The sequence below is a fragment of the Simochromis diagramma genome, unplaced genomic scaffold (genome assembly GCF_900408965.1).
Source record: "Simochromis diagramma unplaced genomic scaffold, fSimDia1.1 OVJJ01000596.1, whole genome shotgun sequence".
Taxonomy (NCBI): Eukaryota; Metazoa; Chordata; class Actinopteri; order Cichliformes; family Cichlidae; genus Simochromis; species Simochromis diagramma.
Genome location: NW_024387245.1, coordinates 20018396 through 20024009, shown reverse-complemented (window position 1 = coordinate 20024009; position 5614 = coordinate 20018396).

The window sequence follows — 5614 nt, the reverse complement described above, 5'->3', positions numbered from 1 at the left end:
GTTCTGAGTTTTCCTCGTTTTTCTGTTTTTTTTCTGGTCATTGTGAGTTTAATCTTTGGACAAAACCAAATGGGTTAATATTTTACTTTCAGCTCTGACTGAATTTTAGTTTCTTGATCTTCATTGACAATATTATTAATTTAGGAAGTGACCTCCCAGTCGAATTGAAGTAGACAAATAAGCTTACTCTCCTCAGTTAAGCTACTAGAAATTTAAAGTTCAAGTTCTTTAAATTTGGACTTAATAAATTTAAAATTGAGTAGGTTGAAAAGTTATCTGAAATGGTTGACTTACTCAGAATCAGTATTATAATAGTTAACGTAAACTTAAAAACTAGAACTAGATGGAAAAAAAAAACTAAGGCAAACGACATTGTGAACTTGTAAAACTAAAATAAAAATGTAGGAGATATCCTTGGTTTGATTATGTGTTAATTTGGTTAAAAAACAACCAAAAAAAAAGGTATCAATTTGCTTAATAGGGTTAGGTGGACATGTTTATTCAGATTTTGAACTGCTCCAAGTCTAAGTCATTGCTTTTATAAAATTCCACGTTTTAATCGTAATACCTGTACAGGTTTTTTATTCTTACCTCTGACATATGTCCCCCATACAACAATAATTAAAAACACTTAAAAAAAACAAAACAAAACAAAAAAACAGATGAAATTGAAATGAGAAAATTCCAAAAAGTCAAAATAACTCGGAATTTAAAAATTTCAAGATACTTAGTGTCAGCAGAAACAAGCTTCCATAAATGGCAGTTAAAGTTTAGTTGATAATATGGCAAGGATAAGATTAGATTAGCTTACTTAAGCTAAGATTGCTAGCAGGGAGGGAAAGGGGTTTGTCCAGACTAAAGGTAAGTCCACCTACTATAAACTCTTTTAAGGATTAATGAGGAGTAAATGGGGGTAAATGTCCTTAATGTAACGTGGGAATGTTTTACGGCTAACTAGTTAAATAGTAAGCCTCAAAGTTACTAGTCTGGGCAATTATAGCAAATAGGCCTACTATGTAAAAGTATTTTCTAGTGCGTCCACAAATTGACTAGTTAGGACTTTTGGGCCCAGCTTTACCTAGTATGGCCTTTATTCCAACTGTTTGGACAAATACCCCAACAAAAATCCTAAACTACCGGAGAAAAGCACGACATCGAGCTAATGCTCCCTGGCTCTGTCGCATTATTTAATAGATATAAACAGCATAGCTAGTAGCAATGAGGTGACTTTTATGGAAGAGGATCAGGGCCAAAATCTCTTTAATAATGTCAGAATTCTGCCCCTTTTTTTTTTCTCAGAATGTCAGATTTTTCATAATTATGAAATTAGAGTCAGAATTCTAAAAAACAAAAACAAATAAACAGAGACTCCCACTCCTCCCGCCCCACGCAAATATCACTTCATTCAGTTTCAGACAAGTTAAAAGAAAATCTTCATCTTTTACATACCAGCATCTTAACCAAAACAAAGGTTTAAGTTCTTTAAACCTAGTTGGGTTTTTTTTTACTTACGTGATAGTATTTTCATCTAGTTTTCTCAGCATCATTAACAACTGCTCGAACTATCAGTGCTGTTTTGCCTTTTTTTTTTTTTTTTGAAGATTTCAAGCGTGTATTACATGATTAAAAGGTTTTTGTATTGCCATTTGTTTTTGTGTTTAAGTTACATACAAAACAACAAAAATCTAGACAATAAGTAGTAGAATTTTTATATAAAAACGTGAGGTGGGGGAACAACTAAAAAATGAAACAAAAGTAAAAGCTCTGCAGTCAGAAGAAATTACACAATGTACAGTAAAGACATTTTTAAGAACCTTGTGTATCATATGTACCCGACCCCATTAGATTTTGTTTAATACCTTAAAAAAAATACAGCTTTTCCTAGCTGTTTGACATTTAAGAAGAACACTTGTTCTGCATTTTCCCAAAAGATGAGTACATTTCTGAGATCAGTGTTTTATGGTTGTTGTTTTTCCACGGCCCTCTTTTTTTTTATTTACTTGTACTTGTACTGTTGTGTTTGTTGTGTTGCTTCCACTAGAGGACACTGTTCCTCCAAAAACAGACGCCAGACTCTGCAGCCATGTTAGGATCAACCATAGTCTTTGGGATCAACAGGTAAGGCAGCCTGGTAAATACGTTGTTATGCAGGTAATCACCGTAGATGTTTTAGATCCTTAGGCTGTTAATGGTGCTGTTAAAGTGTGTGTATAAACATAAAAATATGTGTATATTTATTTATATAAAAGTATTGATAATATTGCCAATGATTCTTCACATTAATTATTTTCTTTAATACTTCTACCATCATCTACTGTCTATAAATACTGCATACAGAAAACTAGACACAATGATTTACTGATTAATAAATACAATTGAGTTTTTACTAATACAATAATGAATAGGTTTTTTGTCATTTTGCGTTGTATTTTTTCTGCTTATGGATTGCATGTTTATGTATGTGACTTTGCATGTTGCATCAGTTCCCAGTTCTCTGGGCCTGACTGCTGACTCTCATCCTGCTTCAGAGAATTATTTTTTTTTCTGAATACAACCGACCAAGTATGATTAGTTTATCAAACGTGTGCATATGTATTGCACGAGAGAGAGTCCTAAAAAAAAAGAAGGGGGGGAAAAAGTGATATGATTAATTTACCAGCATTCCGCAGGGTCAAGGAAATTGATGCAGGATAATTGGGCACATAGGGAATCCTTGGCAATTTGTGCTTTCAGACTCTACTTGAGAAATTAGATGTCAGTGCAAATGTGAAATTGCTCCTCAATGTTCTCAAAGATTCCATGAAAATTTAAATATAAATCTTAAGTATTTCCAGCAAAGGGATTCTTCCTTTTCTTTTCTTTTTCTTTTTTTGGTGCAAACTTGAAATGAAGCCCTGTGAAAATGATCTGAATGAAGTGAAAGTGTATGAGAGGGGAAAAAGACATCGAAGCTTGTGTAAAGTTTGGGGCTGCACTCCGAGGAAGATGTCAGGGCTGTTGCTCTCAGTAAAATCCTCATGCAAGAATTCATTAGATTCTTTCTGACAGGAAGTTTGAATTCATCTGAAGACGTGTAATTATAATATTCAAGATATGTACACCTATAATGTAGAATATAACTCAGATGGTGCAGTATAGCCTACTTTTTTCCCTTTGGGCTGTCAGCTTGGAAGCTACAATATACCAGTGTATGACGTGTGTTTGCATGAAGGGGAATAACTTACGCAGGCATGAATAGCTGATGTAAAACAGTTCAATTCCAAGGCTGTTGATTGATAACGTTGTCATGGGTGTTTTAATTGGAAATAAATGAGAAAACTCTTATTCTGAAAAACACCCAGACTCCTATAATTTCAGTTTCTTTTTGTTGTTGTTGTTGTAGTGGTTATCAATGAGATTTAGCTCCAGTTACAAGGAACGCTGAAAATTGTTAAATCATAATCAGCATCATCTGCATCATCATTACAGAATTTGATCAAAACTTGCGGGAGATTTGATGTTTGTATGCAAGATCAAGATAAACTGATTGCTCCAAACTCCTAGTTATATTTAAATGTTGGTGTTTATTCCTTGTGGACATACAGTGCAAAAGAAAATGCTAAACAAGAATATTTTTGGTAAGCATACTACATACTGACACTCTGAAAAACGCCTTCATTTGTCCTCATTAAAAGCTTAAAAGTCCATGAATAAATAATCATTAAAGAGGATACTCCCGCCCTCCTTTTTTCTTTTTTTATCTTTGGCCTTATGCAAAATACACTCACTGACTAAATAAATATGCTCCATAAAGACTGTTTAGAAGTGTGCCCTCCTCCCCCCACCGCTTCCACATTTAGAAGGCTGACATGCACCTAAAGATCAGATCCTACATTGGCTGTTGGTTTTGGAGGGAAAAATTGGACCTCCGAGAGTCAACTTAATGCAATTAAGTGAGGATGATGAGTCTTTCTCTCTCTCCCTCTCTTTTTCTGTGCTGCTTGAATTGGTAAGCAAGGCGGAATCAAAACTTAAAGGCAAGAAGAAAAGAAAAGAGCCGGAGATGAGCGTGCACAGACTGGTCCCAGCGGTTTAATTATTTTAATTATCTCTCCTCTTTCAGCTTTTCTAAAAAAGAGGCCATTAAAGGATGCCCGTTTGGGTTAATCTGATTAAAAAAACAAGATGGAGGGAGAGATGAAAGGCTGCAGATGTCAGTGCTAATCAGGGGAGTTAAAACTACTATTTGTGAACTGGGACGGTTGTTAAAGTGGGTAGAAAGTGCGTGCAGCGTGAGTGTTTTTTTAAATGCGCTTTTCCTCACTTCAAAACACCTCCTTCCTGCAGCCTCTGTTGATAAACTTCCCTCTTATGCATCTTCTCAAACTAACGCCATGTTTAATTCTCCGCCGTGTTCTGTAACTGCGTTGGCAGCAGGTCAGGCGAGCACAGTGATGATGGGAGAGAAGTAATAAAAGTTTAACTTGAGTCCCCAACGGTATGGTTTAGTTTTCATAAAGGGAGGATGGCACTGGAGGAAGGGATAAAAGCAGTATTAGAAATTAGCAAATTTAGAGTGAGAGTTTCTTTTTTGCCTTTATTTGGTAAGATTCTGCAGAAAGTTGGCCATTAAGGTATGGGAGTATCGATCTGCCAGTTTCTTTGGTTTTATTCTGAAATGTGAAATGCTTCTTACTAAAGATTTTCTTTGCCAAGTTTAATTTTTCTCAGCATCCAAGGGTTTAAGGGCTGACAAGCGTCTTGGAGACCAGAAAGTATAAAATGTCTGCACATCTTCTTTTAATTGTATATTGATCTTAAAGTTTCTATCTTCAGCACTGGAAACACATTGGTTTCATTTTCACTGTGCTAACAGATTTTTTTTTTGGTGTGTGTATGCGTGTGCTTTATGAAAAAAGAAAATTTTCTTGCGAAAACATCAATATTTCTGTCAACATATTAGCTTTTGATCGACAGAATGTTTATTGCACTGTAATACGTAATATTGCACAGACTTTATGTCACTCAGCAGGCCAAATGCAACGCTGTCAACTTTCATAATGCAAGGAGTTGTTAAAGTTCCTCTGACTGCAGAGCTTGACATTTGTTCAGGCAGGAATGAGCACAAAACAAGCACAGGTGTTGAGCCACAGCATGGCGAGAGAGGAGGGGGAAGGAGAGGGAGGGAAAAAAAACAAAAAAAACAAAGATCTACTTTCAAACTAAATCAAGCAGAAGGAATGTCCTGAGTGTGTACAGAGATGGACGGGAGCCCATGCAATATTAAAGCGCCGTGTCTGGCAATGCCAACCGTGCCACTCCTCTCCGCGGCTCCCACCCTCCCGGCTTCCCGGCCATCGGCTCTTCCCTCAAGGTGACACTTCAAAGCGGGCACGCAGACGTGGCAGGCCTGGCTGTCGGCATGAAGCCAGCCCCCCAACCCCCACCCCTCATCCGCCACCTTCCTCCTCTTTCTCTCCCGCCTACCACCTATTCTAGCCCCCGTCTACTCCCCTCCACCACCGCCACCACCACCTCAAAGACACAGCTCCTTCCCCTGCTGGGCCAGGTCAGCGCCAAGATCCACACCGCTCGCCGCCTCGGGAGCCGCTGTCAAAAAACTCTTCTCCACGAG